This window comes from Bombus huntii, chromosome 11 (assembly GCF_024542735.1).
Source record: "Bombus huntii isolate Logan2020A chromosome 11, iyBomHunt1.1, whole genome shotgun sequence".
NCBI lineage: Eukaryota > Metazoa > Arthropoda > Insecta > Hymenoptera > Apidae > Bombus > Bombus huntii.
In genome coordinates, this window is record NC_066248.1 from 11,591,613 (window position 1) to 11,604,210 (window position 12,598).

Sequence of the window (12,598 nt, forward strand, 5' to 3'; positions counted from 1 at the left end):
GCACGAGAACAAAAGATCGCGTTCCTTCGACGAAACGCGGTTACTCGTTGTCTCGTTGCGCTGTTCGCGTACTGACGGTTTTTCCTGAGAACGTCAGAAAAGTCGGCCGAACCGCAGCCACGTTTTCATTATCCGACACGCGACGTAGCCGCGGTTCTTCTTCCAGGAAATGAAAACCGCTGCTTAGCCCGCGTTCCCGTGAAACTCTGCTGTAAAAGCAGACGCAACCATGGGCTAAAGAGCAGAGCGAGAATTATTTGAGCAGGATAAAAGAGAATGAGTCACCGAACTCGAATCAAGAGAAATGGAACACGGAATGGGGTAAATTAACCGGTTCGTAAATCCCATCGACCGTCGTGTCGCGTTTCGTGTTTCCTTTACGGTATTCGATAAGCTTCGCAGTAGAAGGAGGAGGAGGAAAGCAAGAGAAGATGCAACAAATGCCTCTGTGTTTCGCATTCGATAAAACTGTCGTCGAAAATGAAAAAAAGGGAAGCGTAAGTACTTCGTTATTTGCATCCTGTTATTGCGCATTCCGGCAGATTTACTCGACGGCGGAACCATCTCGCGACTTCTTAGCTGGAAATTAGGACTCTTTGCCTATCCTACGCCGTTCCTTGAAACTATTTAAATATGTATATTACAACGAAAGACGGGAGATAACTACGGAACTTTTGCGTTTCTTTCGCAAGGAAAGTCTAAGATGTCTTCTCGTGCTTTTCTTTTGTCGCATAGCTTTTACACAAATGTTTGTCAATGCCGACATTTATTTCCTATAAATTGATCGTTAAAAACGGAGAACCGACGTATTCTTTTGTTTAGCGCAGAAAAAATATGGAACGAATGTAACGAATGTAGCGGAAACGGTAACGAATGACCGTTCCATTGGGAAAAGCCTATGAAGTACAACCAGTTCTAGTAGAGGTAACGAGAGACCGATGGGAAAAAGGTGAGGATCGTTCCACTTTCTCCCATTTACGGGTAACGCGAACGCGCCTCTGTGTGATCACGGTTGTTCCCCATTTGGCTGGTAATGGGCATAGAAAAACCATTTTTTGTTTGTAAGAGTGCCAGCAATTTCAGTACTTTAGAAGATCGACAAAAGCAACGCATAACAACCGCTTTCTTTGTGTTCGCGTCTTCGCGCGAAGGACGAACAAGAGGAAAAGAAAGGAAAAATTAAAAAGAATAAAAAAAGAAGGATCCTCCTCGGACAGTACTTTCTCGATGGTACGCGTGCTACGTTACCTGCTTTGAAGTCTGTAGAGATTCATCAAACAGGAAACAGGCGAATCATCGCGCCGAACAAAGCAACCGACCGTCTGCCGCCGAACATTATTATCCCAAGATCGAGGACGGTCGACGAAAGCTGAACGTCATTCACTTTTCACTTGAGCTTCTCGTGAAAGAGCCAGGTAAAGAGCAAAGAAAAAAAGATGAGTGAAAAAAAATAGTAAAATTCGGACAACAGGTATTATACTCGACGAGAGGTCGATGCACCGGCGATCCCATTCAGCCGCGAATTAATCCAGGCTTTCGATTCACGGCTGATCGTTCACGGACGAACGCGTCTTTTTCACACGAGAGGGCAATGTGAATACTCGATGAAATGAAAATTCGACAAAAATATGGTGCACCAGAGTTTCCAAGTGCACCTAATCCAGGTTACAGCGCGTGTTCCCTCGAAGTTTCAGTAGTAATGTAGAATCTGCAACATCCTTTGAAAATTCCCCGTTGCGATTATTAGACGATCCATAGAGAACGTTCCGTGAAAACGAGAACTTGTTCACGAGCTTGGGTTAAGTCAACTAGTTACACTGGTCACGTAAACAGATGCTGTTGAGGTTGGATGTAAATGCTTTCTATACGAACGAGATCGTGGTGTGTAATTAAAAGTCTTGTGGTGGTAAGAAATTAACATCGACGAAAATGCAGCACCGCGTAATCCGAGAAATTTCTCGAAAGTTAGACTAGAGCTTTTCGCGATCGGGAAGATTAATTACATCGTAATTTGTCTGGTTTGATACAATGGCGCAGCTCCGCATTTATTTCATTTTCTCCTTTTTGTTTCCTTAATAAAAGACGTTCTGGATGATTTGTAACCGGTATCGCGAATTTATCGTAAATTTATCGCGTCTGAACAAGGAAACGTTTTCGAGGTGCAAATTTTCCTCGCGCAAAATGGCATTCGTGAGAATCAGAGAAGGCAAGAATCGGAAGTCCCGTGGTGTAACGTCGGTGGTGAAGCTGATAAGCGGTCGGCACACTTTAATAATAGAAAGTCGAGAAGAGTCAAAGCTGCTATAGAGGTTATAAAATTCCGCAGAAGTAAGGAAGACTTATGCAACGTTCAATTTGTATAATGTATTCAAAATACAGTCGTGCGAAAGTATGCGGTCTCGGATTTGCAATTATAATTTTTCGGATTAAGCTATGCTACACTTTCGGTCACACGAGACGCCTAAGCTTTCCAAGCTTCGTCGAAGAAACGTGGAACGTGCACAGAGACCGGGTGCAAAATATAATCCGGCGCGAGAGAAAAGTGTACACGAAACTTTAATAAAAAGTACACACGGATCTCGTTCTCGTGCGAAAGATATTTACATCAGCTTATCCACGGAAAACACGTAGGGGCGAACCAAGATGTCACATTTGAACCAAAAAACCAAGGGAACAATTTTTTCCCTCAAGGAACATACTTGAAAATACATGGCTCACTTTTCGATTTTTCCTTCACTCACAAAATACTATGTTGATGAATATTTTCATTCTCGTTACATTTCTCCGTTAGTTATGTTGCGTTTCGTTGGTAATAACATTTGATTTCACACTGTAACCAACGCATTCATTTCTCAGAACACTAGATCAGGATTAGTCGACAGCCGCAAGCACTGGATCACAGATCACAATCCTGGAGACTTGAGAATTTGACGAGAACGCGGGTTGTGTGATCGAACTTGTGCAGACAAATAGGACGCACGTTCACAGTCCAAAGTAGCGAACGAAACAAATGGAAAGGAAAAAAATCAAACGGTGGGGTAGAGGAGAAGAGTACAGTATGGACGTGGGTGCGATACGGTAACAAGTGGAAAAACTCAACGGCTAGATCCGACGGTCGTTGTGGCGCGCGGCGAGCCACTGACTGCCTCCACCAATTCCACGCCTTTCCCTGTCCTCCCACCCTCCAAGCGCCACCACCTACGCCGATCACCCTTGCACACCCTCTTCGCGCTGTCCTCGACAACCCCAGGCGCAAACGCCACGACGATCCCTCCGTTCCTCCGTCCTTCTCAATCCCACCAACCTGTTTTCTCTTTCTTCCTCTTGTTTCTTTCTTATCTGTGCCTGCATTCTTTCTTTCTGTCTCATAATACTTCCCATGTTATTTCATTCTTTGCATCATTGTTTACTAAATTTTTCGCTACTATTACGTATTTCTCGTCGGTCCTAGTTTGTCTCGTCTTTCTTCCTTTTCTCGATTTATTTCTTTTGTCCCTTTCGTCAAACACATTTTCTTTTCTTTCTTTCGGAATAGATAATTAGAGAGTTAACTCTTGTTTGCTCGATTCTTTGTTAATCTTTATATATCCTACTGCACTATTTTTCTTGCCGCTTTTCTGTTTCCTCCATTTTGGTATTCGAATACTACAAAAATTTGACTTCTTTTATTAACATTCATCGTTATTAGATATTTTTTATTGTATCAAAATTTTCTATATTTTTTTTTTTTTTTTCATTCCAGCAACTATTCGACTCCTCTGTTAACGATCTCTTCTCCTAACCTCGTTGATTTTTTACACTTCTCATCATTGCTCTACACGATTCCAACGGTATATTTCTCTGTTCAGATCTCTCTTTCAACCTATTCGACTCCTATTTTCCAATCCCTCTCTGTTCTCGTTATTCGTTCCCTAGTTGTATCTGCGACAGTGGAACTGACGTTCTGATACAAACCTCTCGGTCCAATCGAGCATGTAATTGATAGGTTTGCTTGGTCGACGTCACGCTACCTTCCAATTACTTAATTAAGAAACCAAGCATTAAATTTTGAATTGCAAATATTTCCGTTTTCCAGATAGAAAAAGGTAGAAACATAAAACAGAAGAGACAAGGAGAAAAGGAAATAGAACAACGGACGTGAAATGCTGGTAAATTAAAAAATAGCGTCGTCTGGTGAAATTCCTCTGACTCCGCAGCTTTTTCTGGCTGGTACCGTTTGTTCCACTTGTTCGTTACTTTCGACAAGCGGAGCCCTGGGATTACCAGCGATCCAAATCGTTTTTGGGAAATCGTTTTTAAAATCAATTGGACTTGCGCTCCTACCTTTCCCTATCTGCTAACTGATTCTACTCAATTTCCACCTCCGCGAACATATTTTCCCACTTTTTCTATAACAAATCAATTATACAAAAACATTATTGAGTTTTATGTCGTATTAAGTTGACCGAAATTTCTATTCCCAGATTTATTCTGCATATTTATCAATCTATCCAGGAGTTCGCATGAATTGTAAATGGTTGAAAATCTATTTATATTCAATTTATAATTGCCAATTTTTTGTTTGTATTAATTCTTTTTATTAAATGAAACACGATAAATAATTGCAATCAGAATTTGCGCAAAATTTGCACAGAACCTGTTGATTGATGGAACAAATATCGACAATCGTTATGGTAATTTTCTATTTCTATCGGAGTCGGAGCGACGAGCTTTCTAGGCCGTTCCGCAATGAACGCGACGAGTTTTCAATGTTCCTTACTACGGCCGCTATTTTCATTTTTATTGACTCTCCCGTCGCATTACATTTAAATCGACGGCGTGTTCTGCGTCAGCTTTTTACAATTGTTCCGCGTTGCCTTCGATACTGTCGATGAACGGTATATTGGAATACAACGAAACGACCTGGTATTAAATGCCAACGAAAAGTTCCCTAATTTTACCCTGTGTAATCATTACACGGTAGAATGCCGGAAATGACTGCAATCCCTTTGTGCCACGAGGAAGATAAAAATAAAAGAAAGTAATAACGATACAGGAGCTAAGGTAAGGTTAAGGTAACCTTAAAGTTAATTTGCTGTTGTGTTCCAGATTGTCGTTACATTTCTTTTCTGCAAGTGCGAACAGGATAGAGCTTTGTATTAAAATAATGTAATCTGGTCTTGAAAATACGGAACGAGGTTGCAGTATAATAGAATACTAATGGTAATGATATAATAAGTATACTTAAATGCATAAGTATAAGTAATAACATAATGTGTAAGTATATATAAAGGAAATTTGTAACCATTTGTGCCATATCATAATATGGATTACAATTCTCTATCAAATACTGTACATATGAAATACTACAATAAATAATATTCATCTTTTCTTAGTTTCTATTTAATTCATTTTAAATAAAAAATTCACTTGTATCGCTTTCTCACATTGAAACCCTTACATCTAATCGAATGAGCTAATTCATGTGCTAATTCTAGGTGCTATTCCTGGAAGGCAGGAATCAAAGTTCCAGACTTTTCCTTAGAAATATAATTCCTGAAATTTATCGTCAGAAATGATATAAAAGAATTTCTACGTGCAATGAAGCTAACCAACACATGTTTGGACCAATCGAATCGATGTGAATTATCCGCTATAAATACGGGGACGAGAATTATTCTCTAAAGCTTCTCGATGCGTTTAAACATCGAACAAACTGTACCACATTTAAACAGCGTATTCGAAGCGCGTTAAGTCGCATTTAAGTCTGCCTCCCGAGCGGAAAACGCCAGCCACCGCGCCGGATTTATATCATATTAGCCGTGTAGAATTATTTCATGTGTTGCCGAGCAATACGGTAATCCTACAACGAATCGCAGTCCAATTGCCGCGCGGTCGAAATTTTAGCTTTTCCTTCGAGTAGCTTGCTCTTGTTCTGTCACGCGCAACCCTCGTCCCCGCCCTTTTTCGCTATTTTGCCTTCGTGCCGCTTTAAACGTGCCTCTCGGCTGACACAGAGGCTCTCTATTTTGTGTCTCTTCTTTTTCTTCCGTTTTCCTTCCAAACAATACTCTGAACGATTGTCCAGGCCAAAGAGCACAGCGTGCATTTTCGTGTGTACTCGTTGCTATTCTAGTAGGTTTGGAACAGCAACTCTGATAGCATATGTTCAATATTTGATTTCCTTTTGGTTTTTCACTCGTGGTATAGGTACGCGTGGAAATAATTAAATATACGTGTTATTTTATGCTTCGCACGAAACAGAAGCTATTTCTATGCAACATGCTTCTGTTATGAAGAAAAAGTTAATTGAAACATCAATCTGTGAGAAAAAATACACAGTTACGTACGTAGAGAAGAATCACTATCGTGTCTCGTAAAAAAGCAATTACCAATTCCGGAAAACTACGTTTCGAAACTCGTTCTCGGAAAAAAAATGCAATTCGAGTTTATTGAACTTCGCCAATAATCATCATCGTGAAATTTGGGTGACCTCGTTTTCATGATGTTTCTACTGCTATACGCTCGAATCGTTCGACGTTCGTACTTATTCTTCTGACGATGACTTACACAAACGTATACAATGGAAGAAAATTATGTCATAATTATTCAAGATCAAATTTTCTCTTTTATGAAACCCACTGTATTCCAGTCATCGTGGGCGTAAAAAATATCAAAGAAAAATGAATATCAAATATGAAAATAAAGTGGAAATTTTTAATAACTCACCTTAAACATTTCTATGTGAATTTAAATTTAGTACTGCATATAACTTCTTTCCATCCTGAAAATATATGCATACGCATGTACGCGAGTACGTCCATATCTAGTATTCGTCGAGATTTGGCGCTGTAAATCAAGAGACAATCGAAAGGAAAATCAGATCAGACTTCCCGCGGGCTGCGGAAGGAGGGAAAAGCTGAAATGTCGACAGAAACGAAGTGCCAACGACAGCGAACAAAACGCCCTCTGTTTTCGCCCGTCAATACATTTTCTACTCGTTCTCTAGTTTAGTTCGCACCGCGACTCTCCGCAACTCTCGGTGTAAATTACGTTTCCGCGACCTATTGGTGTTTTCGCCACGAATGGAAGCGCGTCGACCAAAGGTTTCCAAACGTAGACGCGCGAAGGGTAATAAAATAAATTGCAGCACTTAGCGGGAGGCTCTGGGGGGCAGCTAATGCTCTTCCCCTGCCGTCCTAACATCCCCCTCCCTGTCGACCAAGTTACCACTCTACTCTTGCCAGCATCCCTGTCGACTAAACTACCTCGATTAGCGATGCTTAATACATCCCACTAGCAACTTTATGGGCTCGAAACAGCCGGCTACCTTAACTGCCCGATTACTACTTCATGGCCTGGCTTGACTCTCTTTAACTTTTAACCTGAGCCCGACCTCTTGCAACTTCGGATGCAGGCCAGATCCATATGAGTTCCTTCGTGCTCGCAAGACAAGGCTCAGATCGAATATTGGAAATTTTGAAGTTGACTAGATCAAAGGATGAACGTTACGGCCTTGTCGAAATAAGACTCCAATATTAAGTTTCGATATTTGAGTATCGAAAATTCGGCGAATCGAGTCAAGAAACTCGGCTCTGGGTTTGGCTTTGAATTTACTTGTGAACCTCGATGCTCTCCTAGCGACTCGAGTTGGATAAATAACGCGATGCATTCGAGTCTCGAATCTCGATAGAAAAATGTTTGGGTTTTGCCGATTTGGCGGAGACCACCAGATTATTCGTAGATGCGGCATGGGATAAAAATATCAATACTCATTTGCATTAATTTCCAACGAAACGCAGCCAAGGTGAAGGCGCGGTCAACTTTTTTCATTATCGTTCGAGGTTTTCTTCGATTTTAAGAGGCGTTCCTCGTAGAGCGAGGAATTAAATAGTTGAATTGGTATCGATTCCCTTCTATCCGTTTTGACTAAGCTACCTTAATCAGCGATACTTAATATGTTCTCCAGAGAACTCAAGCTCCGACTAACTTTTCGATTATTTCTTCGTCGGGATCCCCACCCTTAGCTTATTAGGTCTATTAAATTTCCAAGAATTTGGTACGTAACCAATTTACATCATTGACTAACTTATTATGCGAATATCTTAATGAAACACGAATAACGTATTAATCGACGAGGAAAGAAGTTATAGGAGCAATGTTTAATTTATAGTGTGAAAATACTGACTTTTTTATAATTTTTATATTTAATAGAGTTCGCTATGTATAAAGTTATAATGTAATTTTTTATAACATTGTAACTCAATTTGTCTTGCCAATCTTTCTGAATGCGGGCACCAAGTTATATTATAAAACTGTGAATAACGTTTAACGTGATAAGTATCATTCCATTTTGTCACTACTTACTTACTAATACCTCTAATCTTGTGATCTTTACTTATCAGAAAGACATTCGTATTTAATTAAATTAATGCGCATGTATATTTTGATGTATGTAGATATAAATGTACTTACATATGCGTATACAAATGTATTTGTGTGACACAAGAGTGCACCCATTGTTCACATGTATAAATACCTCCTGTTCACGGCGAACGTCGAATAGTTACTATTATACATCAATTGACGTAAGGAGTTTCATTACGGTCATAGACATAAAGCTGCAATGATCGGTATGAGCAAAATATTCTAGTAAAAAGCCAAGAATGGATCGTGGATCGCAAATGACAGAAACGGAGAAAATATCAAGCATGGGATTCGTAGAGCTTTACGACTTTTATTGGAATCAGAATGCTGGTGAGTACCGAAAACTCAGCATTTCCAAGACAAATTCGTACAAGGAATACTCATAATCCTGCTTGCTAATTTTTAGATCCAAGGACAAATGGTTTACCATTTATCGGATCGCCTGTTATTATACCTTCTATCGTATCGTTGTACTTATACTTTGTTCTCAAATATGGTCCCGAATTCATGAAAGATAGAAAACCCTACGACTTGAAAACCTTCATGAAATACTACAATGTCTTTCAAATTATCGCTAACACGTATGTGGTGCAGCAATTCATCACTGTAGGCTGGTTCACTGAAATAACCATGTACTGTGAAATACCAGATTTTTCGTATAAACCTGGGCCTCTCAAGGTGCGTTAATCATCACAATTATTACGAACCAATTAATATGTACAATTTTGTTTATCAATCTTAATCTATTTATCAAAGAACTTTATTCATTAATAATTTTGTTATTATAGTTAACTTACATAATGTGGTTAGTAACAATGTTGAAATTGATCCATTTCGTGGAAACGTTCGTCTTCGTTCTTAGAAAGAAGAAGGAACAAGTTTCATTTTTGCATCTATACCATCATGTAACTACGATCTTATTATGTTGGCTTACGACAAAATATGTGCCGGTGGCGATGTCTTCGTTCACTCCACTCGTAAACTGTGGCGTACACGTGATCATGTATACCTATTACTTCCTTAGCACGTTTGGTTCAAAGTTTCGGAGAATATTAGCTACGTATAAACCAATATTGACCATCGTGCAAATGGTAAGTGCAAATTAAATTTTAAGTTTAATCATAACTTATTTAGTCAATTTGAATATACTATTTTTCTCGTTACATCAGGCACAACTTATAATTTTACTGATACAAAATGTGCAATCGCTTCTTCCGTCTTGTCCTGTAACAAAACTACCAGGCACTATCTCGGCGACCAATTTAATCATAAATTTCATTCTTTTCTACAACTTCTATCAAAGAAAATATACGAAATCTGCTTCAAAGGAACGTTGAAATATGAAATCATATTGAAATCATGAAAAATTGTGTATTTGATATAATACGTTTTTATTATGATCGTGAATGCACCTTTAATCACAAAATTACAAAATATACCCTAATGAATGAAAGAAGATGCTTTTAACGAAAACTACCGATATAAATATTACTTCAATGAATAATTTAATCGTTTCGATTGAACTGACTGTAATTTAATTTACCAATTATGACGATATTTATATAAAAATGATATTTGTAGATACTTATTAATAAAACATAAGAGAAACTACATCGTAGAGTTCAATGAACTGAAATATTACAAGGTTAGTATAAATATATGCGTATCAGAATTCAAACGAACGTAGTAAACCATATTATTCAAATGATATGTGCAATCGGCGATTAGCATACTCAAAAGTTTCAAAATGGTAACAATGGAATGAAATTACAGATGCACCAACACTAACGTAAATTATCATCGTATGCATCATAGTCTCCACAATGTAGAAAGGTTATGGAACCGACCAAGAGTCAAAGTTCACTTGCTTAACAATGAGATATTTAAACAGACGAATCGATAGATATTTATCTATGCAAATAAGCAAACATTGCATAATTCATCTCCTTAGTATTTTTGAATCTTGTACTGTCCTTTGTCTTTTTGTTTCATTTTTTTTGTTTTTTCTAACACATTGATATGTGTCAATTCGCGGATTGACAAAATAGTTGATAAAGTTAGAACACGAAAAATTGGTTAAGGCTCTACGAAGTATAAGTATTAAGTTAGTCACTGCATCAATCAGTGTCACTACTTGATTAATTAAGGACCTTATTATATCGTGATGGCTACCTCATTTCTCATTTAATCATTTATGCACGGAAGCTGTCAGCCTAGGATTGCGAATAAATAACGAGAAGTTTAATGCTTAAGAGAAATGATAGCGTTTAACGCGACCTTTTATGAATTTTGCTGATTTTATAATGTTTAATTGGCATTATTCAAGTTGTAAAGAGCTACCGATTCATAGATATAAGTACAAGAAGTTTTAAACTTACGTGCGTAATTTGAAAAATGTTCATGAGAAGAAAGCTGAGAAGTCGCTTACCTGAAACATAAAGAAAACAAGTTATAAATATATTAAAAATATGTTAAAAATATTAAAAAAGAAACGACGGAAAGAGATACAGAAGTATATAAAGTGTGTATATAAATAGCTGATATAGACAAATTGATATCGATGCAACTACTCGAATTTATGGTTTCCAATATGAATTTATACTATATCATGAAAAGTAAAAATCTAGATGAATTCACTCTTTGACGTCATAAGAATGTCAACAAATGAGGATTCCTCTGACCAAATTATTTAGCCAATCTCTTTTTTTCTCTCTAGTTCTAACTGCCATCAAAAGACTAATTATAGTTACCGAAAAATATCACTTTTCAATGTGTAACTTCAGGAGATTAGGAGGTTTCTTCACGTGTCGTTGAAAGGTTGGTTTTCAAAGAGCAAGCCGTGGAGACAAAATTTCGACATATGAATCAACGAAGATTTTATTCATCTTTACAAACACGGCCTAAATATGAAGGCAACGTAGAATACAGAAATGGAAACGATAGAGAGAATATTATTTTGCCATATACCGAATGATTGCGTGAAATTCAATTTGAGCTCGTGAGAACACAATAGTAGTTATTCGACATATGAGAGTATTCACACTTTAATTTAGTTGCTCATAGACAGGAAAACTCTAAGTTCTAATTAGGACACATAGAACCCGAGAGTTTCTGTCCTGCTTTTCAATAGCGATTGGCACGTCACCACGAGAATGCTAAGCCCCGAACAGGGATTATGGGATTGTGAACTAGTTGCCGAACTTAAGAGCGCGTGCTATGGCTCTGCATCGCAAACTTGCATGCACCATGCAACAGACTTACACAAGAACGCATACGAAATTCGATAGCTCAACTATTTCTTTTCAAACCAGTGTACAATTCTTCTTTTGTTAAGAGTTTGAAAATTATCGACTTAGAGAGGGAAAGAACAATGGTTGTTCAAGCTAGAACTTTCAATTCAAACTTTTCATTTAATACAAAGTACTCCAATTAACCAAACCATTTAAGTCGCTAACAAACACTTCTTCCTAAGACTTGACATTAGCTAATGGTCGTTATTCCAGTTTGAAAGGAATTAACGTTTCTAAATACCTCGATCTAAACCTAACATTCTTCCTCTTGCGTTGCTTCCGGGCACCGACGTCTTAAATTGATCGATATAATTACCAAAAGGAAAATGTATCTGGCACGCAAGCATTTCTCGCTTCACGTGCCATTAGGCTAGAGGAATCCTAATTCCAGTCTCACTCATGGAAAAGTAACTCGGTGGTACGCGTTCTCGATCCAACAGGATGATAAAAGTCGAATCGAGAACGAAGATTCTACTTTATGATATATGTGAATCGTTATGACATTGAGGTACGAGATACACTTATCACACATCATTTTCTGTCTCGTAGATTAATTCGCAAAATGGTTTGATATTTCAGATTATTTTCTATGTCAACGATCTTTTACCACTTTTCTCAATAAGGTAATTAACTAAAGAATTCGTTAATTGCAAGCTGCGAAATGTTTGTGTCCATAAGATAAAGACTGTTGATTTGTCTGCGTTCAGTAGCCAAAAACGATCTTAATTACTGGAATTCAGATTGGACTTCTTTAGATCAATTCATTGATCATAATTTGAAAAGAATGTTAAAAAACACTGAATTATCAAATTTATGAACGTTATGAGTTTTAGGTTTTAGTACCTTGTTTTTACAATTACTAAAAATGCATCAATACTTTTGGGGAAATGAATATCTACGTT

At 37.9% G+C, this 12,598-nt stretch overlaps 1 protein-coding gene across 24 annotated transcripts in view; it reads right to left on the reverse strand.

The window, feature by feature from the left end:
- The window catches only part of LOC126871101 (disks large 1 tumor suppressor protein), a 529,262-nt gene that overhangs the window by 380,430 nt on the left and 136,234 nt on the right, over positions 1 to 12,598 (reverse strand). For 4 of the 24 annotated variants that reach the window (XM_050629516.1, XM_050629518.1, XM_050629519.1 and 1 more), the window contains exon 1: positions 1,249 to 1,820. The exons of 10 other annotated variants lie outside the window; for them this stretch is intronic. The gene's annotated coding sequence lies outside the window, so the exon portion shown is untranslated. Of the gene's footprint in view, positions 1 to 1,248; positions 1,823 to 12,598 lie in introns of those variants that run through there. 10 more of the 24 variants (XM_050629517.1, XM_050629515.1, XM_050629524.1 and 7 more) reach the window with 7 other exon arrangements.